This window comes from Bos indicus x Bos taurus, chromosome 1 (assembly GCF_003369695.1).
Source record: "Bos indicus x Bos taurus breed Angus x Brahman F1 hybrid chromosome 1, Bos_hybrid_MaternalHap_v2.0, whole genome shotgun sequence".
In the NCBI taxonomy this organism is placed as follows: Eukaryota; Metazoa; Chordata; class Mammalia; order Artiodactyla; family Bovidae; genus Bos; species Bos indicus x Bos taurus.
In genome coordinates, this window is record NC_040076.1 from 20,167,568 (window position 1) to 20,194,647 (window position 27,080).

At 35.2% G+C, this 27,080-nt stretch overlaps 1 long non-coding RNA gene across 3 annotated transcripts in view; it reads right to left on the reverse strand.

Annotated features, from left to right (window-relative positions):
• Positions 1-308: 308 nt before the first annotated feature.
• The window catches only part of LOC113895402, a 675,663-nt gene continuing 648,891 nt past the window's right edge, over positions 309-27,080 (reverse strand). For 2 of the 3 annotated variants that reach the window (XR_003511837.1, XR_003511839.1), the window contains 3 exons: positions 8,030-8,410; positions 3,208-3,322; positions 309-2,382 (listed from right to left, as the gene is read on the reverse strand). This is a non-coding gene — a long non-coding RNA (uncharacterized LOC113895402). The remainder of the gene's footprint in view (positions 2,383-3,207; positions 3,323-8,029; positions 8,411-27,080) is intronic. The other variant, XR_003511834.1, reaches the window with a different exon arrangement.

A 27,080-nucleotide genomic window follows, 5' to 3' on the forward strand; every position in this document is an offset into this window, starting at 1 on the left:
AGGAGGAGGAAGAGAAAGAGGAGAAAGAGAAGGAAGAGGAAGGGGAGGAAGAGGAGGAGATGATGTCCATATAGTTTTCTCTTTTGTATAAACTATCTTGAGCTGAGTTTTGGTCTTTTGCTACTGAAGGAGTCTGATTAATCCAATGATCTAAGCTAATGCTGGGGCTTCCCAGGGGGCACTAGCGGTAAAGAACCCATCTGACAATGCAAGGAGATGAAAGAGATGTGCGTTCGATCCCTGGGTCAGGAAGATCCCCTGAAGGACAGCATGGCAACCCACTCAAGCACTTTTGCATGAAGAATCCCATGGACAGGGAAGCCTGAAGGGCTGCAGTCAATAGGGTTGCAAAGAGTTGGACGTAACTGAAGTGACTTAGCACTCAGTACAAGCTACTGCTAGTCCTTCCGAACATGACTCAAAAAGTCTCCTGTGGGATGGAAAAAATATGTAACTATCTAATGATATACCAATGTTAACCTGAAAATCATTATTTTATAAATCAATCATAATTAAAAAGTGAAGAGGAGAGAAGTTCAGTTCCGTAACTAGTGGTAAAAGTTGTACTAATATTCTGGTTTTCTATTTCTGCTTCACTATTCTAGTTCAGTGGTGGCTTTTATGATGCAAAAGTCTAAAAATCCAAGTTTATTCTGCATATTTTGTTAACTCCAGAGAACAGCCCAATTTAAATGTTTTGATCTTTTGACTAATTAATGTAATTGCTGCTTTATGAAACTCTGCCTGATCAATATCATTATATCCAATTTAGTTCTTTCTTAAAAGAAATTAAATGATAGTGCTTTTTTTACATGTACTGACAACATATGTAAATATTGCATTTTGGTCCCATTATTCTGGAAGTGCCATTTTTATAAACCACAGTTATTAACATTGTCATGGTCTATGGTTCTTAATCACCAGACCTTTGCATAGTATCTAGGCAGTGAAAAATCCTAGCAATATCCCACATCTTGTCCAAATATATAGACAAGTTATCTCATATACACCTAGAAAATAGGACAAGCCTCATAAAATGCTAATCAATAAAATATGAAAAAGAATAAAGCCTCCAAAGTACAGAATTTATGAAAGGCTAAGGCACACAAAAAGGACACAAAAGTGTCAGAAAAGTGAAAGACAGCTTTTGTAGTCCATAAGCTATTTAAGAGCAGAATTCCTCTTTTCCTTTCCTACAACTGACACTCAGAAAACCCTTGATAAAGATATTTATAATAAATGATTTGTGAGTGCCCTGGAGCTGAAATGATTTCCTAATGGTGTCTGAATCTCATCCTTTGGAACATTGTACACCCGGTAAATTTGAGTGATGAAAAAAATGGTCTGTTTAGCAAAAGCAATTTCTTAGTGCTAGGCACTGAGCTAAGGAATTTACTTGAATTATTTTGTTGATCAATTCTGAAGTCCTTGATATTAAAATGTCATTAAAACATAACTGGAAATGAGTTCAGTTATTTCGTAAATTATGAATCAAGCTTCGTCTAATGTATTGAAGACAACAAATACTTTTTATTATTAAATATTTAATCTCTATATTTTAATCACATATCTGACATTTCATTTTAAAGTCAATCAAATTTTGTTAAATGGTCACATCTTTATTGGCCACGATGAACCCATGTATTTATGCAGCCTTAATTCATTGAGTTATTTTTTTATGTTAAATTTACATTTATGAGTGAATGGATGAATTAACAAATTAATAGTTTATTTTAAGTTGATAAGTTGTACTTATGAATTGGAAATTCACATGGGCTTCATTCTTAAGTAAAATCTTTTCTCAATGGCAACAAATATGTGTCACTAGTGAGACCAAGTTTTCATCCTCTTTACAACCTGTAATCCCTGAGACAAAGAATGACAATCTTTTTCTAAGATCTATATTAATTCTACAAGAAGATACTAGGAAAAAGCCCACTAGAAATTTCATCCCTGAGTCAAGGCCATAACGGCCTTTAAACAAACTCTACAAGCAGCTATTTATCTCAACACTAAGACTAATAAAATATACATTCTTATAGATGTGGTACTTCTTATAGATGCACATGTCTTATAAAGTGTAAAGAGTATTTTCTAAAGTCTGAAAGAGATAAGATAGGTATCATTTTTAAAATCATTTTTAACAACACATGGTCGTATTATTTGTCAGCAATTTACTCTTTCAGAATTACTTTGTTACATTTATTTAAAAATATGTCACAAGAGTGAATGGAAGGAAATGAACTAGAGAGAACATACAAGTTGAGCTTCTTTTCTTTCAAAGTAGGAAGAGCATTTCCATTATTACATCATCTCTTTGTCTCATGTATATATGTGGGTGATTTTCATCAGTACACTTGGTAGACCTCACTAGAGCACACTCTGGAAAGAAAATGCATTTTCTTTAAACATAAGACACAGTTACTTTGACACTCTTCCTTTGTTACATAAGACACTCTTCCTTTCTAATGGAAAAAGTCACCACAGAAACTAAAGTACAAATTTCATTATTCTAGAAAGAACCTTAAAAGTTGACATGTCTTTGAACAATTGTTTCAGAAATCCTATTTTAAGTACATTTTCATTTTCTGGCATGGCTTGAATTGAATTCTAAACTTTCTGCTGTTTGTCCTCTAAGCCCCTCTGGTGAATTTAAATAGGCTTCCCTATATATTTAGTACATTCAAGAATTCTTTGTCATAGTGCTTACCCTGCTTTATTATTAGAAGGCTGTCTCGGAAGTCCAGCAGCCAGTTTGTTTTCTGCCATTAATAAAGAGTCTACTTTTTTCCCCACTTCTTTGAAGAAGTTGAAAAGACTCCATGTTGGGTGGAGGGGGGCCAGGAAGAGAGAAAAGTGAAGGGAACCTCTATGGTGTAATCCCCCAACAAAAAATGTTGTCTAATGTAGGATCCTCCCCAAGGTTCATAAATGCACAGGCTGGGTTTTCAATGCGATGTTTAACAGAGTAATAACTTAGCCTCATACTGGTTCTCCCCTCACCGCTAAGAAGAGGAAGTTTACCATGAGAAAGACATTACATTTTTAAATTCTACAAAACCAAGTACGTCTAACGTTTCAACATCACCCAAATCCCTTAGTGAAGATGTCTGAAAACTGGAAACACCACAATAGTGTAAAGTTAATTTCTCATAATTCACTTATATGTCCAGAAAAACACATAGGAGAATTTCAAGAAAGACCTACCAATTTGGATGTATAAAATATTGATGTTGACTCAGGGCCTAGGGAAAGTTAATTCAAAGGCAAGGAAAGATGACTCCACAGAATAGTCATCTAGGGTTCACAAATCATCAGATACCTACCAGGAGAGAGGAAGAAATTTCTTAGAAAAGTGAAATGGTTAAGTCCACTTTACATCAAAGACCTAAAATGCCCCAGAAACCCAAAAGGCCAAGATGAAATCTAGGAATTATTACTCTCATTTAGTTGACCTAACAGATATAGTCCAAGATTATTTTGCACTCTAGTTTTGTTTAGGAATAATTATGAAGGTAACACACTTAAAACCATATTTCTTACATCAGATACAATGAAAAATTTATTTCACCATATGAAAAATTTTCACTTTGAAATTCTTTATAAAATATGCATGGCATTAGCTGATTATATAAAACTATTTCATCTTAAATTCACTTAATCTCAATTACCTTCAAGTTCCACCTGCTTTCAAACTGCTACAAGTAAGACATTACATACAACTTAATATTATTGGCTAGTAATGCACTCTATCTGATAAAGCTGGGAAAAAAGCAACATTCAATGAAAATCAAAGCTAACACATTGAAGAAATATTGTGGATAATTATATGAAAAATTCTCCATTTTCATACTATTTTTACCAAAGATTAAAAAAATTAAGATATCTTTGAATATATAAATATGTATATTAACACATATTAATGTATATATTAAAGTGTGTATTAAGTACATATGCTAATGTGTATTAATATACATGCATATAATGTCTCAGAGTGTAGTTGGTCACTTAGAGATAAGAAACTAAATATGGAGATGACAGATAATGTTAGCACCTAAGTTTCCACATACTATGTATTTGCAGCGTTGTAGTAAAAAGCCTATTTTTCAAAAGCTTACAAATGTTCAGGATTTTTGAAAACTTCTCTATATTAGGAACTTTGTTTTCCTTTTCTAAATACAGTCACTAAGGGATCAGTGGGATTTCTGTGCTAAGTTAAATGTCTAGTGAGAAATTAAACAAAAGAATCCAAGTAATCAAAATGATGCCTGCACTTGCTGCCTACCGAAATGTAGGCTGCACTGCGTGTGTAAATGGCAAGAATATTTGGGCATTAGCTAACCCTTTATGTACTGCTTTGCTCGAAACTCATCCAAACATAACAACTTGCAAAACCTTTTAAATATTCATCAGATGAATTAGACTAAATCTGGGCACATGTACTAGTATGTCCATTTGAGTTTAAGGAATTCAAGGCAGTATATACCACTTGTAATTTCATTACTAATTAACCTGCATTATAATTCCCCTGAGACACCTATACCTCTTCTAGACATTATTAATGTAGCTTAATCTCTGCACCTCTACTGCAGCTTTACTGGCACACTAAAGTGTTAAGGACTTTTATACTCAGAAAGATACTGACCCCATGAACCCAGAAATGAAATATAATCATATTTAGATTTGGCAAAATTCCAGAAGTGGCTTCCTTGATGGATCTTAAAAGGCTTTAAAAAATGCCAATTTTGAAAAATAGCTGTTTTCCTTACAGAGATTAAAAGTTAAAAGCATGAGTATCACAATATTAACAGAGCAATGTAAAAGAGACAAAAGAAAAACTAATACGTCATTGGTATTTGATAGATGTCTAAGGTGAGAGATGATACTTAAAAAAAAAAAAAACAGAGCTGGAAGTTGACAATAAATAGCAAGCAATGTGAAAAAGGCAAAGAATCAAGCAGGGGTTAGTATGTTTATGTAAAACAGTGATTTGCTATTTCAAAATTAAAATGTAAAAATAAGCTGGTGTCATAGAGGAGGTGATTCCTCATTTCCACCGCATTGAGCAAGCTCACATCAGCGGCAGACAGCCTTTAATATATGCGTCTGGCTCAGACTGGTCTCCCAACCAGGAAGCCATAGAATTGTTAATATCACTGCTTTTTTCGTATGCAACACACATCATTTTCTCGCTCTTTGTTGTAGATATCTCCCTTTATTTTAAGCTTAGTAAGATCTGATTTTCCAAATCATTTTATACAGCCCCCAAACAGTATCATCCTGTGACAGCTAAGATAGAAATGCAGAAAAAGTGGCATCCATCTATCCATATACAGCATAAAGTAATTTATATGAGCAAAGTTACTCACTTATATCTCTACTCACCTTTATGGAGTAAGAGAAAAGCTTTACCAATGATGCAATCAGAACAGATAGTTGACATATCAAATATTACATACAGAGGGTTCACAGAATGCATGATGATTAGTAACACACACACACATATATATATATATATATATATTTGTATGTTTATGTGGAAAATAAACACAGTTGCACTTTAAGTCTAGCTTTGGTATCTTCTGACTATGAAGCAGAAGTTAATGTATAGTGTGATTCATAAATACGAAGACATAAAAATCCTGCATTTGAGATAGCTTACATTTGATAATATTAAAGCCAACAAACATCTCTCCCTTACATCATTTTGGAACTAAAGTAATGGGACACATTATACATATTGCTTTTAAAACAGGTGTTTGTAAACATACACCTGTATGTGGTGGTGTTTTATATGAGACACTTTCTGATTCACTGGGTAAATGTTGCTGTTAAATATAAGCAAGTTTCTGTGTGCTTGTAGGTACATAGAGTTCTTTGTACTGAGTAGCTTATGCTTTTAACAATGCTTAATTACAATGAGAATAAGGTTAAAAGAAGTAAAAAATAAATACTACCCAAAACTTTACAGCTTATATTATTATCTCTGTTCATTTGAAATTTTAAAACATGTTTATACACATATACATACTTAAAATTTTGAGATATTAGACTAATGAAGTAGGTGATATAAATAAAAAATCTGAAAAGATACAGGGTGGATACATGCTTAAATACATTTTTAAACACATTCTATGTGCCTGTATAGATGGGGAGTATGTTTATGATATTTTAACAACAATTTTTTAGGAAATATAACTCATGAGTGTTTTGTATTCTGTGACATTTCAAATAATAAGTAATTCTAACAAATTCAATAAAAATGTGGACAAAGACTCCATTACAGTATTCTAAAACACATCCTGAGATTTATTTTTAAAATGAGAAGATATATACAATTTATAGTACCCCTGTAAAGCAATAGAGTTTAAAGAATGAAATAATATTGTTTTTTCTATTATGGAAAAATCTCTCGCCTCCATTTTGAATCTTAATATCTGCAACATAATTATAAAATTTAAAAATAGATTTAATGTAAGATTCTGTTTTCAAAAATGCACATTTGATATGGCAATAGCTAATAATGTTCAAGTGTGACGTGTTATAGTTAGAATAGTTACCTCAGATTAAAATTCTCATAAAAGTGTAAGTCTGCAGTTCAGATTCAATTGATAGGAAAACTAGAACTATCTGACTTCATAGGTGGTGTTTACTAAATTTTCTCACATACATCCATGATATAAGCCAAGTAAAATGCAAAAATTAAAAGATATCATATTCTTGCTAATTATGATAATTCATACTTTTATAACAAAATAATGTCTTACTATAAGACATTTCAAGCATTTTGTCTGGTTAAAAAGACTAAAGAAAACTCTGGCAACAAATATCAAGTATAAAACAGCATTCTTCTTAAATCAGTATAAAATCTAACAGGGTCAAATAAAGAAGACGGCAAATCATTTTATTTCTAGGCCTCAAGCATGTCTAGAGCTGTATAGTACATATTTTCAGCCACAGTTATGAAAACATGTAGGAATTATTTAAGTAGCTAATGCATATATCTTTATGCATAAGAAAAAACATGTAAATATAAAACACTCTCTTCATTATTAACCAAGGAGTTCCTCTCTTGGGCTAGCCACCTGAAAATACACCAAAAGAAGCATTTCAAAAACACTGTGTTTTAATTTTGCTTCTTACAGAGATAACTTATATTGCTTTTATATGGTCATTATGATATAATACAAATGCTATTTCTGTGCAACTCTGTCATCACTTTAGAGTACAGCTTCTGAAAATAGCATTTTGGGGGGTGGGTCATGGCGATAACATTGCTGATTATAAATAAGAGCATTGTTCTCTCCTCCTGGGCAGAACCTATGTGTGTTCTTTGTTCTGACGGTAACTGCAGACAGGCAGTAAGTCCAAAGGTGCTAGTCCCCTCCGCCTAGGTCCCAAGAGCCTGACTTGTGATGCTACTAAAATACCTCACAAGTTAGGGTCTCAGGGACTAGGAAAAGTCCGGTTGGATGCGGTAGAATTCTTCTTCCAGTAATAAGGCTAGTTTAGAAATGACAGTTGGGTTCAGTTAACTTTTCCCTCTAAATACTAGTGAAAACACAAAAGTAGAAATATAGATATATGTATGGTATATATAAGTTAGGATGAGCTGAATATTCACAACAACCATTGATAGACTAATTTCAGACCTTAAAATAATGAAGAATGTAAGGAACAATGCAGATAATGAACAGTTAAGAGTCATTCCATTAGATCTAAGAAAGAGACCAAAAATGGGTTAAAAATCTGTTTCTAGCAAATTTGTACAGCAACACCATAGCTTCTATTACATTAAAGAAGGATTATATGCCGGTTAATGGGACCTGATTGAATTTTGCTTCCCATTATACGCCTGCCTATACAGCACAACTTGTAAGGTGGGCCCAGGACATATAACACTTTAAATCAATACATATACATATATATATGTATGCATACATTTATATGTGTGTGTGTATATATATATACACACACTGTTGCAGTTAAGAATAAAACAAAAACTTTTTTGCATGTCATAATTTAGTACCTCTGCAGCTTGCTATTTCTCTTTGAATCTCCAAACTATTCAGACAACCAATATTTCCATGCATACTCTGTAGTTATTTGAGCAGTGCCACTTAATAAACACGTAACTTAAAATGCTGGCAACATAAGAAAATAAAAGACTCTATCTTTAAATAATCGCATTATAAAGCTCAACACTTTTGAAAATACACAATTCCAACCCTGTATATTCACTGAATTTCTTCCGATCTTTTATCCTTGTTTGTGGTTCGAGAACAGAATTTGTACTTTAGGAATGATCCAAGGTTTAGAAGCATAGAACGCAGGGTAAAACAATCAGACCAGCCATAACATAAAAGTCCTGGCCACAGAAGTGGAATCTGGTTCTTCTGAAGTGGTTGATCTTAAAAGGGAAAAGAGGAGGAAAAAAAACAAAAACAAAAATGGAAAGAATTAGAATGTTTTCCTGTAAAACAGGTGAATCATCCATTTCCAAGTAAGCTGCAAGGAAAGCTATACTGAACAAAATATTTGCTAACTGGCCCCCCTCCTCCACCCTAGTACCACACCCCTTTCCAACCACCACCACCCCCCACTCTGTCCAGATCTTTACTTTGCCTTGTAAGACTTTAAATATTCTGCTCCATGATGTAATGCATCATTATATAAGATCTCTTTTTGTTTATCGTTTGATTTTCCATACAGAATCAGTTATGGATTAAAATAGTAAATAGTTTAAAAAAATAAAACAAAAAAGCACCACTCACAAAAAGCAAAAAAAATGAAAAAAAGAAAAAATAATAATAAAACAGTCCTTAGATATAAGTCCATGCTTTTCCTTAAAACTGAATATGGCTTTACAATTTTTGACCATAGCATTCAACCAATTATTAGAATGAAAAATCTCACCCCTCCATAAATATGACATTAACATAATTATACCACCCCCATCACGGAGACCCATCCTCCTTAGGGAATACATCTGATGCTCCAAAGATGGAAATCAGTCAGATTTTAGTTGCTCTCCAACGTACCTTTGCTTCTCACTGACTGACTGGCTTTTACCCTCCACGCACTCACACGCCACCCCCTCCCCTCGGCTAGACACGGATGCCCGAGCGAGCACGCGCGCGCACAGGCATACAGACACCCAGCGAGAGGCGAGGCAAAGCATCTGATGCTGACTCAGAGCGCTTCTGTGTGCAGGGGGTGGCAGCGGCTGGTATTTTCACTGCGCTCATCATTAACATTAACTCACAGTCTAGCATCCACCCTCTCCCAGACCTGCGGGACTGCAGTATTTGCATGACGCTGTCACTCTAACCTTTGCAGGTCAGATGATGGGGGGAAAAAAAGACGGAAGGAAAAAAAAGGAGTGAAAAGGAAAAGCCCCAAAGCCTTCATTTCTTCTAGGGTCTGCTTATTTTTCCACCTTTCTACTTCCTCTGTGGCTATGTCTCAGTTGTTTGACATCTTTCCGGAAGAAACTGTCTTGTGCTTCAGTGAGCCAGTAGTCAGCTGGTCCTCCCCTCACCTCACACTCCGATCCCCACCCCTTCTCCACTCCCCCCTACCCCCAAATCAATAAGATAGATCTCCAAATACAGTTGTGGAAACAGGCTCCGACACAGTCTTATCCTGGATTCACTACCTCAGGAAGCAGGCAGCCAGGCTCACACGTGATAGAGAAATAATGCCAGCAATTCTCTAGCAGCCCTGGAGTTTATTCAAGGCCTTATTCCACACCCCCCCCCACCCCCCGCCCCATTCTGTCTCCCCGGCTGACGAAAGAGCAAAAGGAGCTTTTCCACTTCTATATATGAAGCCCCCAAACAGCCCAAGAGACAGATGAGTGAGGTGGTTCTTTCGGGATCAATCATTTCTATCGAATAATGAAAAAAGCTATGATTTTAACAAAAATAATTGCCTTATATTTTTATTAGCTGTGCTCTCATTTCATAGGAATTATAAGATCTGCCAGGATCTGAATCATCAATATGATCTAAACTGTGTTGAAACCCTCACTTACTGGAATGAAATCAAGCAAAAGGATGTTGGTATATATTTTACTTTTTTGATTTAAGAACTTTCAAAAATGATAATATATAGCCACATTGATGAATATGTGAAAGTCTTGGAGACTAAGAAATGTGTGCAGACTACAAATATTAAAAATTAAATATATGTTTACGGAAAATATGGATTTGTGTACAGATGTGAAAACAATCTACTATGTGCATTGTTACAAAAGGAAGTAAAAGTCTGGCTGAACGGTCGTGTTTGTGCTACAGCGTTTCATAACATAAAAAACTGTATATAGGTATTTTTCCAGTTCTTTTGTTCTTCAGTTGTTCCCTTTAATGATAGAATGCAGTAAACAGCCTACCTTTTCTTTCTACATGAGCGATATTTCTGAATTACTTGCCAGACAGAGCTAGCCATCGGTGACTCTGCAGCACACAAGAAACACACACAAAGGGAAGAAAAGTAAAGCAGTTCTCAAGCCAACTCTGATGCTGTCTGGTGGTGGAGAGATTTCGGTTTACTCACACAGACAGATCCCAGCATGCACTGCAGCACGGCAGGACCGACTAAGGTAGCAGTTTGGCAATAGATCTGTGGCAACAAACATGAAGGACGATCATTTGCAGAGGTTCCAAAGAAAACATCACATAGCTCAGAAAGAAGCATCTGCAGTAGGATATGTACCTCTATAAGCTGCTCCTACAGGCTCCTGATTCGAAAGAAAAAGAACAGAAAAAAAAGGAAAAATTCAAGTGCAAAACCAAAAAACGCAAATAAATAAAGAAGTGGTCACCGGGAGGAGGCATGGTATTAAGTACATACTCACTGGAGAGAGAAAGGCAGAAAGGAAAAGAATATGAGGTGGGAAGAAAAGGAAACGAAGAAATAGGAAGAGGGAGGGGAATGGAGAAGGGAAAGAAAGGGACAGAGAAGAAAGAGCAAAGAATCACTGAGCATTGAAACAACAAATGCAATATTAGATTTCAGAAACCAAAGACTCTAGAATAGTGTTCAAGCTTAGAATCTAATGAAAAACCATAACAGAAATCAACACATGCACAGCACAGCTTAAAATAGTTACTGTTGGTAACAGTGAAGACGCCTGCTGACTTCATCCCTCCTGTTCTACGTGTGTGTATTAAATTGGTCATCTCTTAGAGTCTCTGCTCAGATCCATCTTTTTTTTTTTTTTCCTGTCTCTCTCCAGCATCATCAGTGTCTTTTATGCTATTTTTTCTCTAGACAGTTTCCCACAATACTCTGGATAAATTAATGTTGTGACCTCGCTATGGCTATCAGACATAAAATGTCGACTATTTTAATAATTGAACATGTGCTTACAGCAAACTGCCGTCTGATATCTTAGCTCTGTGGACTGCCTGCATAAACACCTCACTCCTAGCTCTGTGAATCAGAACCAACAGATGCAAAGGCAACTTCTTTTCCTATCCCATGCTTTCTTTGTTTATTACATACAGATACACATACTACTTAACTTTACAGAAGGCATAAAATATTAATCAAGTGAATCAGAAAATCAAGAATAAAGGTTTGAATAAAAATAGTAATTATAAATGGCCATGCATTTAAAATATTAATATCCAGACAGGGCTGAGCCAGTTTCAAGTGCCTAGGCTTCTGTCAAGACCACCACTGGGCCAATGGGAATGCAGACATGATTAAATCAATATTTATTTGAAAGAGAGTATACTCAATCAGTTCAACTATGACTGTCATAGACATGGATTTAAGGTCTCTTATTCTAAACTTCCATTCATCAATACTAAAACATCTAAATGAGAGTATGACTATGGCTAAACTATTTACAAAGTAAAAATTTCAGTCTGTTTTATATTTAATTTGAGCAAGCAATGCAAGTATGGTCTTCCTAGATCAATTATTTTTATATGTGTTCTGTTAACTTAAAAAAAACCATGCTAGATCTAGATGTATAGCAAATGATTTATTAAGTTAAAAGTAGCAATCACTGCTCTGAAATATTTTAATACAACCTGCCTCCTACCTTACAAGGGATCTTTTCTCAGAAAGGCCATTTGAACTCATTGTTATGGGAAATGTATTTAAAAACACTGATGAGGTTTAGGACAGGGAAGATGGAGGATAGAAAAAAAATGATCTACAGTTCAAACTTGGACTCAAAATTCATGGATGTGTAGATTACATTTTTTTTATCACTTGCATATTTTCTTTATTTTATTTAACCTACACTTTCTAATAAAGTATGACCAGCCACAGGTAGTTATGAAAATTAGAATTAAATAAGGTAAACATTCAATTCCTCTGTTGCCCGAGCCATATTTCAAATGTAAAACAGCACATGTGACTCGTGGTTACCATTCTGAACAACACAGCTATAAAACATTTCCAACCCTGCAGAAAGTTTTATTGTACAGTGCTAACTTAAAGTGTCCTTGTGAAAAGTTTATAGCATAACTGATCACTGGGTCCCAATACTTTCATTCTGGTCTATTTTAAGAGGATGAATTTATACAGGTTTATCTGAAGATCTAAAATATGAGAATTTCCTTTGACCACAGAGCATCTAATAATTTTATTTACTATTAGCTTGAAATATGAAAGATTACTGAAGGGGAAGAGGTGTAAGAAATGAACTTTAAGATAATTGACAACAAAACCATGAGAACACACAAAAGTATACTCCAGCTAAAGTCTCTGAATATATCTGACAGATGCTTATTTGTCTAACCTTTCCAGAAATGAGAGTCGTGCTCTTTTTAGTGCCAAACAACGTATATTACATATCTCTGTTTCCAATAAAGAAGGGCTGTAATAGTAGCATGAGTAGCAATAATACAGAAAAACAAATTTTTTAAGGGAATTGCAGTTAAGAGCAGTAACAACTATGGTTATTCTATTTTATTTCTTTTTTTTTTAAAAGAGAAAAGAACAATTAAAGGGCAGAGGAGACAACAGTCAGATGCCAGTAAACTAGGATGACCTGGTTGGGAATTTTCTACTAAATAAAACATGAATGGGGGAGAAACAGGTGTGTACTGGCATGTGTGTAGACCTTGTTAAGATAATTCTGGGCTATCAGTCAGATTCTGGAACTAATTATCTTATGCAAAATGAAAATGAAGTAAAACATAAATGTATACAAATTATTACTTTAAAAATTTCCTGGTGAATGATGCAGCTGGTTTTCAACAAGGAAAAAACTTGACATCTTTCCTTTTAGTGTTTAGTATTTGGACTAGGGGATGACTCAGTGTTTAACTCAGACGCGTTCGGACTGGAATGCAAAAGGGTTATTTGTCAACCTAAAGTTACTTTTTCTTCCTCTTTTGATATGTAAGTACAGAGCATCACAACTGACATGGAAAAATAATCACACAGATCTCAATTCCTTTCAAGGATGATCCTTTAGACCCCGGCATGTGAAGTCTAATATTTACTCTTCTATTTAGAAAATGTATGTGATTGTAACACTGCAATCTCTCTCTCCCTTTCTCCTACCTTCTGCCCATTTTCCTCTCCTCTTCCCCTCATTCCCCCTGCTTTCCCCAAGTGTATAACCCACTTGCCAATCCAGTCTGTCATCAGTATCCACAAGGGGACCACATTCAAAGCCACACTAGACAGAAGAGAGGAGATCAAGTCTGAACCAGGGGTAATTAGAGCAAGAACATGAACTTGAGGGAGGTCTTGAGGGGAAAGTGATAAAGACAGCGACTTCTGTAGAGCCACACACATGAACAAATAAGTCTTGAGGGTGCTGGTCGAGGGATTCTCTTTCAGGAAAAGCGTAGAGTATGATAATGAGGGGCAATGTGGGGACCACGGAAAAAATTATGCTGTGCTAAATTATCTTGAAATCCAGAAGAGTAGTTTTCAAAAGTTAGCAGGATTATACATTCAAACAATAAATGACTATTTCTGCTGTGCTGATGTGCTTCCTCACAGGTAAGTGAGTAAGAAATTAATTTTGACTTTTTTAGATGGGACATTATGTGGAAATGATATCAAATGACTTCAGAATTACTATTATACTTAGAGCATGAAGTCTATAACAAAAGAGAAAAAATAAATTATGTTTTAGCTAACATATTACAAAAATACAGGCATCCCTCAGTTGCTGTGGGGGATTGGTTTCAGAACCCCCAGGGAATACTAAAATCCTTATGTAAGGGATGCTCAAGCCCATTATATACAATCCTGTAGTGTAGTATTTACATATAACTTACACATGTCCTTCCATATGTTTTAAGTAATCACTTATAATACCTAATACAATGTAAATACTATGTAAACAGTTGCCAGAATGCAGCAATTCCAAGTTTTTCTCTTTAGAACCTTCTGGGATTTGGAGGGGGTGGAATATTTTTGAATATTTGAATCCGTGGGTTCAGGAAACACAGATTTGGAGAGCCAACTGTACTATTTTCCTTATGTTCTGTATACAACACTTTCAAACAAAGTGAGAAGAGAAGTCATCTTACAGTCAGGTAACTGGTTCTGGTGCCAGTTGGTAAATGATAAAATTTATGGTCTTAGATGAGTCATTTAACTCTTGGAACCTTAGTTTTCTTGTCTTTAAAATTAGGTTGGATGACTAGGTTAAACACCAAGATGTAGTTCAGTGCTAAAATTTTGTGCAATGAAGTAAAGTTGGAAACACGTGTGATCATTGCTACCTTCCAATTAGATACTTGTATGCATAATTGTGTCATTTAATCTTCACGGTACCATCCAGTAGCATTCATTCCAAAAGACTAATGATAAATCCTCTTCATATGTCCCTCTAATACCTCATCTAATAATTCAGTCTCAAAAGTGTATCCTTTCATGCTAGCCATGTGATATGGCAATATTAAAGTGTTATATTACATTTTTTATGTGGATTACCCTGTTTACATTTAAATCATCATTGATTTGAAACAATATAGAAAATATTTTTATTGTAGAACTAGAGATGTAATAATTTCCCAAGTTTTAGGAAAATATATACACATGTTATGGTACATGCACTAAAGAGATGAACTCAGTCTCCTCAGATAACTTATTTACAAAAATTACCCTACATGGAGGTAAAAAAATCTAGGATTGATTGCATAGACATAGTTTAGCTTTAAAAATACATTTACCATTCAAGCTAAAATACGTCAGTTTATAAAACTTCCTTAAGTGGATTTAGAAATTTGGGGGGGAAAATAGATATCAGAAAAACAGGTGAATCATAGGTTTAAAATTCTCTTATCAAAAACTTTAAAAACATCTTCTTTGATTTATTAAAAACACTGTTTGAATGCTGCTTAACTTCAGTGAAGTGATTAATGGATAGTTATTATTTTACTTGCGCATAGTCATTTTTATTCTAGATTTCTAGTTATTTTTTAGTATGAAAAATATGCTAATTTTGTAAGCTTTTTTTAAAGAAAGGAAAGATAATATTTTATCCATTAATTATGATAGAATGGAACACAAATGATAGGTCAATTAAATAAAATATTCTCTCTTTATAGATTCCTTTATTTCATTTCCTGATTTTTCCTATTATAACACTGTGTAGTTTTGAAACTTAATATCAAACAAAGACATTTTTTTAAGATTGAATTTTCACTCTGCTATCTCTGTGTTTCAGTGATAAATATTGCTTCCTGATTAACTTTTAGAAGTATAACTATAAAGAGACATTTTTTAACTTTTCACAACATATTCTTTCATGAAGAATGCCACTGTAACTTACCCTTTGAACCTTATTATACAGGTATTCAATGTAGGATGAGGAAGCTTCCATTGTATGGGTGGAGAAAAAAATACTTAAAGCATTATAAACATCATTTAAGTATTTCTGAATTGTGAATGTTCCAGTGTATCCTACGTTCTCATGTTTTGTTCCCATACTTCCCAAGCAATCACACTGATTTGTTAAGGGGTAGAGGGTATACTTCAATTGATCAGAGAAATAGCCTGACTCAGCGTAACCATCTGCCAGTTGAAAACAGATCAACCCCACCTTTGTTGCCTTTTGGATACATTATGATTATTCATTCTGCATCACTTAAATTCTATAATACACATTTCAGTCTAAGAAAGGAAAGGGATAAAGAATAATTGTGGTAAAAAAATGATATATTCCCCACACTGAATTACTATGACTCTGCTGGACATTATAACACCTGATCAAGTGCTTGGTCTCATTTTCAAGTTCACTTGAGAATTCTGTCCATTTATATTTTTTCCAAATTTTTTCCAAAACCTTTAGGAAAAAAACTAGCTTGGAATATAATTAAGAATAATTCATACAACCTTACATTATCTTGGAAGGAGAGTACTCTAATAAATCTCCAGTAGTTACTAACATTTTGACTTTTGCTAACCTGAAAAATTTGTTGCTGTTGTTGTTGAGTCGCTCAGTCATGTTCTACTCTGCAACTCCATGGATTCTAGCCCACCAGGCCCCTCTGTCCATGGGATTTCCCAGGCAAGAATAATGGAGTGGGTTGGCATTTCCTTCTCCAGGGGATCTTCCTGCCCCAAAGATTGAACTCGTGTCTCCTGAATTTCAGGCAAATTCTTTACTGCTGAGCTATCAAGGAACCCCAGAACCTGAAAAGTTATATGCTATTTAATACTCTGCCAACTCTTACCTATAAAACTTTACTTAAATAACAACAAAAATAGTCACAGATTCAACCTCACAGACATGTCAATTTTTTGCAGTAATATGTGATTATATTTCTTTATTTAGTTACTTTAATTTTATTTTGTGCTTCATGAGCCATAAGCCATTAAAGAAAAAGGTTAAATTAGGATTTATGTTCAAATACTTTGCTATCATAAAGCTTTGAATATTAGAGAAGCATACTTTAATTCATATGCCTATCGAAGACATGTTTTAAAGTACATGTTAAACAAAAGGAAATGGCTTTTCAATGACTAAATTCAGTGCTCAGTAGGACAGAAAACTTACTGCTTTTCTTAAAAGCTAGACCTTTAAAACATTTGCTGGAAGACAGCATTATATTAAAAAAGTTTCTTTAGCAAAGAATTAAAGCTGAATATGCAACATTTCTTAGGGGCATTGAATAAGTCTATTTGTCCAGCTTACTTTGCAAAGACTGTGTAGAAAACAGCACCATAAACACTTTCAGCCCCCACACAAGGGCTAAACAAAGAGTCCTCTTTCTAGCCATCTAATCGGGTAATTTATTTTTTCAACCATCACATAAATCGAAACACAGCTGTAACCAATGACTTGCAGATCCAGTTCCCAGCCAGCTGGAATCAGTTGTGCTGAAACAGCAAGATTTTTACATTGTTCACTTCTGTACATCTGGAGAAATCATCGAGGTTCAAAGGTGACCAGAAAAGCTCTTGAAATAAATTCAACCGACAGTAAAGATTTGCCTACGGATCTAAAAACTCCACATTCACTTTTACAAAATGTTCATTTCATGAGATTAATGCTTATAAAGGCTATTTGCATCCTCATCAGTAGATTTTATGAGTTACTAATTGAATTAAAAACTTAAATGCCTGTTTTTTGTTTTTTCTTCAACTTGCTTAGGGTTATTCCTAACTTTTTCCTAGGAGTTGTAGCTACTAAAGATCGTCACGTTAAAACATTATGCTACATGCAGAGACATTGACCATAAGAAACTGTAACAAAACCAGACACCAGCATGTACCTACTCATATCTCAAATTTAATCATGTTTAGCTAATATAATCCTCTATTTAGATAAAATGAAGGAGAAATACTATCCGAAAGAAAGCAGAGCTGGAATACTTCCACCAAGCTAGGCAGCCAAATCCCTAAGGAGCCAGAGTCCTGGGAGAAACAAATGTGGATTAGAAAAGTTCCCCATGCAGTGCTGCAGGGGGGTGATTCTGCTACTAGAAGAAGAGAAACCCCAGAACAGCAGCCACTTTGCTCTACCCTGGAAGCATATAACTGCACACAGGATAAAACTTAAGAGTTAGTCACTCAGCAGTGTCCAACACTTGGCGATCCCATGAACCGTAGCCCACCAGGTTCCTCTGTCCATGGGATTCTCCAGGCAAGAATGCTGCAGTGGGTAGCCATTCCCTTCTCCAGGGGATCTTCCCAACCCAGGGACTGAACCCAGGTCTCCTGCATTGGTAGGCAGATTCTTTACTGTTTGAACCACCAGGGAAGCTTTAAGATGTTTGTCCCCAAACTAAAATATGACGCAGCCAATCCTTGAGGTAAAGAGCCTTCATAAAAGTTAGATAAATTTAAAGCAAGTAAAAACCCAGAAGAATAAATGTATTCTTGGCATTTTAAACTATGCACAATAGATTGATTCAAATGTGTCATTTTATTCACTAAAGCCATCAAAAAGATATTCTTGGGAAAATAAATGTAACTATCTCACAAGTTCTATCTCTAGCTTTTGTTGTGTTAAAACATACACATTTCAGTTCAGTTCAGTCCCTCAGTAGTGTCTGACTCCTTGCAACCCCATGGACTGCAGCACACCAGGCCTCCCTGTCCATCACCAGCTCCTGGAGTTTACTCAAACTCATGTCCATTGAGTCGGTGATGCCATCCAACCATCTCATTCTCTGTCGTCCCCTTCTCCTCCCATCTTCAATCTTTCCCAGCATCAGGGTATTTTCCAATGAGTCAGTTCTTCGCATCAGGTGGCCAAAATATTGGAGTTTCAGCTTCAACATCAGTCCTTTCAATGAACACTCAGGACTGATTTCCCTTAGGATGGACTGGTTGGATCTCCTTGCAGTTCTAGGGACTCTCAAAAGTCTTCTCCACACATAAACAAGTCACAAATATGCTTTATTTTCCCTCCTTAGTTAAATCAATATGCAGGATACATTATTTTCATTATTTAGCCTTCTTATTCAAATGTGTGACTATTTCAATTACACTGGATCGACAATCAGTAACTTCCTTATGAGTTGTAGCTCTAAATAAAATGAGTGGGGTGGAAATACACAGTTCTAAGGTGTACTTTCCCTGTACTGGATGACAGATGGTGCTCACATAGGGAGACCTATGTTCGATCCCTGGGTTGGGAAAATCCCCTGGAGAAGGGAATGGCTACCCCCACTCCAGTTTTCTTGCCTGAAGAATTCCATGGACAGAGGGCCCTGGTGAGCTACAGTCCATGGGGTTGCAGGGAAGGATACAACTGACACTTTGATGACTTTTTTCACATTAAAGTGTTTAAGTTCATTCACATTGTAAACCCATAACTGATTTTTATGTGTCATTCACTGTGTACAGAAGCTATGGAAAAATACTCTGGAAGAGTTAGAAATGTGATTTAATAAATAATGAAATTTTCAGAGTCCTTAGGATTACCTCTAAGAATTTCAGGGTAATATAAAATTGCACCTGACCAAAAGGTGGGAGATCTCCCCTCTTTACTATCGTTGGTTATTATCTGACTGTGGGATATACAGGAAGCACTGCATCATTTTAGATCTCCTGCAGAATTAGGATCTAAAGTCCTTTACAACTCAAAGGTCCACATTTTTGTAGATATTTCAAAAGTCCCAAAATATCTTCTTAGCCAACCCGAAATATAAAATCCCCAATTTTCTTTCACTTTGGGGGTAAATGCCACTAAAAATCAATCTGTATCAGATAAGAACCAACCTCTTCAGAAATAATCAGAGTCTACTAGATAATATTCTTGGTGAGCAGAGGGAAAGTTAACTTGATTGGAAAAACTGTTGAATGGACATAGCTTAATTTTATGAATATATCATTTAAAATTAAGCAACCAGTTAAATTTCCCATTGTTTTAAAATAGAACTGAAATTAGGCAACTCCCACACTGTTCTCTATTGAATATTAAAACATGCTTCATAAGGCAATCCACATGACTAAAGTTTTCAGTGCTATTTATAAATATTTTTCTTATTTCAATTCATATGTATTCCAGAGTGCTATGACCCTATGATGTCTGTATATTTATTCACATGTGGTAAAGAATCTGCCTGCAATGCAGGAGATTCCTGGCTCGGGAATATCCACTGGAGAAGGGATAGAAGAAGGGACACTCCAGTATTCTGGGGTTTCCCTTGTGGCTCAGCTGGTAAAGAATCCGCCTACAATGCAGGAGACTTGGGTTCAATTCCTGGGTTGGAAAGATCCTGGGAAAGGGAAAGGCTACCCACTCCAGTATTCTGGCCTGGAGAATTCCATGGATTTCTATAGTCCATGGGGTCACAAAGAGTCGGACATGACTGAGTGACTTTCACTTTCATAATACTTTAAAGACACATGTAACATATGATGTATTTATATAAATACATATACCTTATATAAATGAATATTCATGATGTTTGTTAAAAATAAAAAAAAAAAACAGGAATCTTCATAATCTACCATCACAAACTGTTCCACAAATACTTTTCCATGACAAACAAACAAAAATGAAAATTTCAGCTGAGATTAAAAAAGGAGGGGTGGGTTCTTATTAAAAATAATTTATCTTAGGTGTTCTCCAACTGATAATATCTTGAAACATGCCCAGCTAAACACTAAATTTCATAAATAATGTTATTTAAAAACATGAGGTTTACTTTAAGAATTATAAGGTAATAGAAAGCAATTAGTTCCTTACTTAAACTAAGCATTATTGATGTTTGATTTAACTTTTTACCCTTTTTCTCACAATTTCTTTGGCATTTCAGTTATAAAATAAACTTTTAATATTTGATCTGTGCAACACAGGCTATGAAAACTTTATGGAAAAATACTATTCTAAGTTGTTGAACTCTAAAAATGTGTGTCAGTCCTAATTCATCCTCAAGAACTAAGAATGGATTTCTCATCTAGTTTTGAGCTGGTATACTGAGGAAAGTGGTCTTAAAAAGGCAAATATTTCATGTGTATTTGTGATTTTTGCTCTTAACTATATTAAAGGATTATTTAATTGTTAATATTAGCTTGATTCTTTTCAAATGCTAATAAGACATGATATTTCATCAATATTCCAAATACTTTATTAGGCATATCACATAAAACTTGTAAGATGATAAGAGTTTTAATTTCTTTGGGTTATGTATTGAGTAACAGAATACATTTTAAAAGTATGTACTTAAATGTAATTGTCACTGAACTAGCTTAACAATTGCATTTTTGTTTAATAAAGGCTTCTAAGTCCTAATAATTAATTTTAATCATCAAGGCAGCATTTATTTATACTAGTTGTTTGCTTATACGCTTATACGTATGTTTCATTTGTAGAGGTGGTACACAAATATCATCCAGTCTCCATGGGGGAATAGTAGATTATCATATATTTAAAAGGGCTTCCCAGGTGGCACAGTGGGTAAAGAATCCACCTCTAATGTAGGTGACACAAGAGACACAGATTCAGTCCCTGGATCAGGAAGATCCCCCAGAGGAGGGCATGGCAACTCACTCTGGTAGTCTTGCCTGGAGAATCTTACGGACAGAGGAGCCTTGCAGGCTTACAGTTCGTGGAGTTGCAAAGAGTCGGACATTACTGTAGAGACTGAGCACGCATGCATCCATATATTTAAAAATCGTTTGGAACTTGGCAATGTAAAAAGTAATAAAAATACATACTCAGGATGGAGTGAGAAGTCCTAATTTGTTGCATAAAGATGAACATGAGGAGAATTGCAGGGGTGGAGGGTGGGGGCTGGAGAAGCAACATGAAGTGAAACAGAGAAAGGACTCATAAAATAAGATGAGATTCTTAACATACTCTAGACACTTCCTAAATCAAATAACACTTCCAAGTTAGGGTTACATGTGAATCAGTTTGTCTTTTTTTCTATTTGAAGAAAAATATGTACTTAAGGGGCTTTCCAGGTGGCTCAGTGGTAAAGAACCTTCCTGCCAACGCAGGAGATTCAGGTTTGATCCCTGGACTGGGAAGATCCCTTGGAGGAAGAAGCGTCAATCAGCTCTAGGATTCTGGCCTGGAAAATCTCATGGACAGAGGAACCCTATGGGCCATAGAAAGTGGGGCTGCAAAGAGTTAAACATGACTGAGCACACAAATACACATGTAATTACTTAAATGACTCCTTCTCCATTTCTGATAAGAGAGAACTGGAACTTGCAAAATACTAATGGATTTATCTTTAAAGTTTAAGTTCACTACTGCATATGATCAAGAATAAAGATTTTTGAAAGCTTACTCTGACCTCGATAGTTTTAAATTTTGATGGGTTTTCTTTGTTAAACTATGGCAAGTAGAGTCAATTCTTTAACCAGGGTTGGGTCATTCAGTATGAAACACCAAGAGAAAATAAATCATAAGCTTATGATTACACATTTTGATTCTTTGATTGGATTATCATATATATTGACTTTGTCAGAAAGTGAATATCATGAAAAAATATTTTAATTACAGTAAAGTTAAGAACTCTTTTAAGATGAGCTGACATTCATGTTAGGATCAGGTTTTTCACTTTTTCTTTCCCCTAATATCACCACCCTTATAGTGAGTCAGTTTTAAAAACCTAAAATTTCTTTCTTTGCAAAGAAAGAATTATAAAGTATGTTTGAAATCACTAGTCTATTTTCTTTTCAGAGGATTCACAAGTCTTCCAAATTGCCATGTTAATGAATGTACTTATCTTTCCCTACTTTTAAGTAGTAAAAATTTCCCATAATATTATAGACACTGTTGTAAACAAGCCAGGGATAGAGCTTGCAGATTACATAAGGGTTATGCCCATGAATACACCTAAATAGAAAGAATATTATACACATGTAATTTGTACCTGTAAGTTTTATATACACCTATACTTCTTATATCTGTATAATTTAAGCAAAATTAGGGTGGAAAAACTGATCTCAGGTCAAGTTTTCCAATACATTTTGCCTTTATAGGACTGACCTCACATAAACGAAATTTTGATACGTTAAAATTAGAAAAGTCACACTCCAACGGGGCACTTCAAATGGCACTTACTCATCAATAAGTGTCACATAAGGTTTACTTCTGGAGCTTTCAGTCACCACAGCTTCCCTCCTGGCTCAGACAGTAAAGAATCCACCTGCAATGTGGGGGGACTGGGTTCGATCCCTGGGCTGGGAAGATCCCCTAGAGAAGGAATGGCTACCTACTCCAGTATTCTTGCCTGGAAAGTTCCGTGGACAGAGGAACCTGGCGGGCTACGGTCCATGGGGGTCCAAAGATTCTGAGTGACTTTCACTTCACTTCAGTCACCTTTGAATTTAATTTGACACATAGTTTTTGAGCATCCACTGTGTACAAGTGATTAAGTTGCTAAAAGAATAAATAGCATGTGGGGAGATAAGATCTCTCTCCTAAAATAGGCTAATATGCAGTGGAAGTGTCTGACACAAAATCATAATGCATGGAAAATGGGATAATGGAATCCCATTATTCCAAAATGGAATAATGCTGTTTTAAAAAGACTGTGTAAGAACACAGGAGAGAGAGACTACCCAACAAGTCCACTTGAGTTGAGCCTTGAAGGACACAAAAGACTGTTTGAGAAGGCACGATTAGAATGAAAAGACATCAGGTCTGAGGGCAGAGGAAAAGGTACGGCTTAAGGTGGATTCACACAACATTTGGGAAATGACCAGGTCAGAGAGGTAGAAAGCTGGCTTTTGCAAGGAGCTTTATTGAGAAAAATGGCCAAGCAATTGGATTAGGAAACAGTTACAGAGTGTCTTTAATGTTATACTGAAAATAAGCTATTTGATCAAAAATGAACAATTAAAATATTTTTAAGTAGGATATTTTTTAATGAGTAAAATGACCCACCAAGATAATAGCAATAAATTACCACGTATTCAATACCTAAACCCTATGTAGTCTGATGTTGGTTCAGGTCATGCCATTTTATCATCACAATGACTCCATAAGATAAGTGATATCCTTATTTGCATTTTATTGACAGGAAATCTGAAGTTCAAAGAAAGTAATGTATCCAATATCAAGCCATGAGAATTTGATCCTTGCCTTTTTAAGTCTGAGCTTCATCTCTCTTTTTCTGTGTATTATCACAGCACCAGACAAAATTAAATTGGCCTCTCTGAGAGCACACTTTTTAAAAATAATAATTTTACTTATTAATTTATTTCTATTAATTTTATTTTTGGCTGTGTTGTGTCTTCATTGCTGCACTGGCTTTTCTTTCGCTGCTGCAAGCAGGGGCTGCTCATTGTTGCCATGTTCAGACTTCTCTTTGCAGTGGCCTCTCATGTTGGAGAGCATGGGCTCTAGGGTGTGCAGGCTGCAGTCGGTGCAGCACATGGGCTCAATAGCTGTGGCTCCTGGACCCTAGAGGACAGTCTCAGTAGATGTGCAAGGGTTTAGTTGTTCCATATATGGGATCTTCCCAGATCAGGGATCGAACGTTAGCAGGTGATTCTCTACCACTGAACCACCAGGGAAGCCTCAAAGGAGACTTATGAATTTGGATCCCACTACCCAACCACACAGGTGGTCTCCATCACGTCAGGAAGAATTTCTAAGAAGGCACAGAGATTCTAGAGATCCCTTCGTATTCTGAGGATTTTGGAAATGGCAGAAGGATTCAAACATAGTCTGTTCAATCCCAAAGCTCATGCTCTTCCCTAATTGCATGTTACTATTCATCTAATTAATAATTTAAGTAGCTGTATAAAATTACATTTGGGAAAGTCCCATGGTGTGTTTAACTGTTTCAGAATGCTGAGAATCTCTGGAGGTTCCAGTTTGTGGATGTTACAGATAGTGTTGAAATCAATACTTTTCTCCATGTGTCTTTTTCCCTATTGAATTTCTTCCCTTTGTGTAACACTGCAGAAGTGAGAAAGTTACAATGATTTAAAATAACTGAGTAACTTAGGCATCACTGAATAATTTTGGTGGCTTAGAGATTTTTCCATTTTTGTTTAAATTTTTGCAACATATCAAGCGTAGAATCATAATATCTAATATAATTTCTTTAAAGCCTTTGCTTATGTTTCATTTCATTCATTCAGTTATTTTTCCATTGGTTCATTACCCAACTATTCTGTCACTTATTTTCTTTCTGATTTGACTACACATTAGTCAGCTAAAAAACTCAGCTAAACTTAAAGTTTTTCTTTATCTAGCAGACTTTGAGAATAGTTACTGAATGCTTTAATGCTCAAAGGAAATATCAACAAAATATTCTATTTTCTCCCATGTGGTATTCTCAAGTTTCAAGATAAAAGAGTGTTTAGCAAAACACCATTATGGCTATTCCAAGGAATAAAGTCAGTTTGTAGAACATCAAAGTTTGTACCAAATCTCCCATGAGGATTTTATTAAAACAAGAAAATTATCAGTTTGGAGGATTTTATTTGTAATTCTATTTCATTCACATTTCTGGCATTTTTAACCTTTTGAAAATAAGCATGTAAATCATAGAAAAGCTAAGTATATCATAGGACAAGTGTTTTTGAGAGGCTAAATTAATTTTGAAAGCCCATATCATTTCTAAATTGAGAATTGAATATAAAAAAGAAAAGCAGATGAAAAAAACACTGAAACTTAGAAATGAAGTTCTAATTTTGTCTCTGCCATGTTCATGGTGCAACTACCGACAGGCTACTTAACACTTCGAAGTTTTGTTGCCCCACTTGAAAAAGCATCAAGCTATCACATTGGAATGGAATGTTAATTGTGCAACTTTAAACCCAATGAAAACAAAAAGCACCATATCAATAGAAAACAACAGTCCATGTAACAGTTTGATTTGGGCTATTTTTCTTGCTACTTTCAAATCAAATTTTTTTAAATTAAACAAACAAAAAATACTCCCAGTTCATTTCTATATTTTTAAACTTGGCTTGTGGTGACAAAGTTGCTGGGTTTTAAAGATGTGAAACAGAACAAAGAATAAAGGGGAAAAGTCTAAATATTTCCCTTTAATTGAGGTATATAAGGTCTAGAGGGTAAAAAGAAAGAGAGACAACTAGTGGATGGCAACACCGACTCAATGGATGTGAGTTGAGCAAACTCTGGGGGACGGTGAAGGATAGGGAAGCCTGGCGTGCTGCAGTCCATGGGGTCACAAAGGGTCAGACTTGACTTAGTGACTTAACAACATGTGGACGTTTCAGGGTCTGAGGGCACTTTTATTCTGAGAGAAAGAGTCAGATAATGAAAATTTCCAAACTGTAATAATGCCATCTCAATTCACAAGTCCCATCCAAAAAGGCGGTTTACAAAGGCAATAGAAAATATGAAAGGCATGTCAGACTCCTTGGAAGAGATAACCTTATAATAATTTTGAAAATAACAAGTCGCACATAGACCCTAAAAACACATCTATTACTTATGAGGAGGAAAAGGAGGTAAGTGAACAAGTCAGGGGAATGTAATACACAGAGGTTCTTTTCCTGGTTTCTTCCAGGCACCCTGATCTTCCTATCTGAAAAGCGGTAGCAGAGAGGGGCTTTCTTAATAGGGTAGGAGAGGATCCATTCAGTGGTTTCTCAAATAACGCCAACCAGTTTTAAAAGAAGCTGACTGGTTATTGCAATAAGGTATCCCAATTCCAGATAACCTTATAAATTTTTATAATTGTAAAGTGAGTAGTAGTGCAAGCCCATATAACTCAAAAGATTTTTTTTAATGTCTTTTCCCTTTCACTCATTATTTAGAAAAAAATCAATAGTGTGGGTAAAGAGGAGATAATACTTCTATTCTGACTACTCTTCATCTCCTATTCAGATAGGCTTGAGGGTACTTGGAAAATTTTTTATCAATATTCCAGACAACACTCCCAGATAGATCTCTGTTAACTAAAAGAAAATTAAAATATATATCATCTTTATATATATATGTATAATTTCATATAATACATTACATTTCATATATATATGAAATATATGTATTTTGGAGTAGGAAATAGCAATCCACTCCACTTTTCTTGGCTGGAGAATTCCATGGATGGAGGAGCCTGATGGGTTACAATCCATGGGGTCCCAAACAGTCAGACACAACGGAGTGGCTAACACACACATACACACACACACACAGATATATATATATATATATATATATCTATATATATATATATCTATCTCACTGTTTAGAA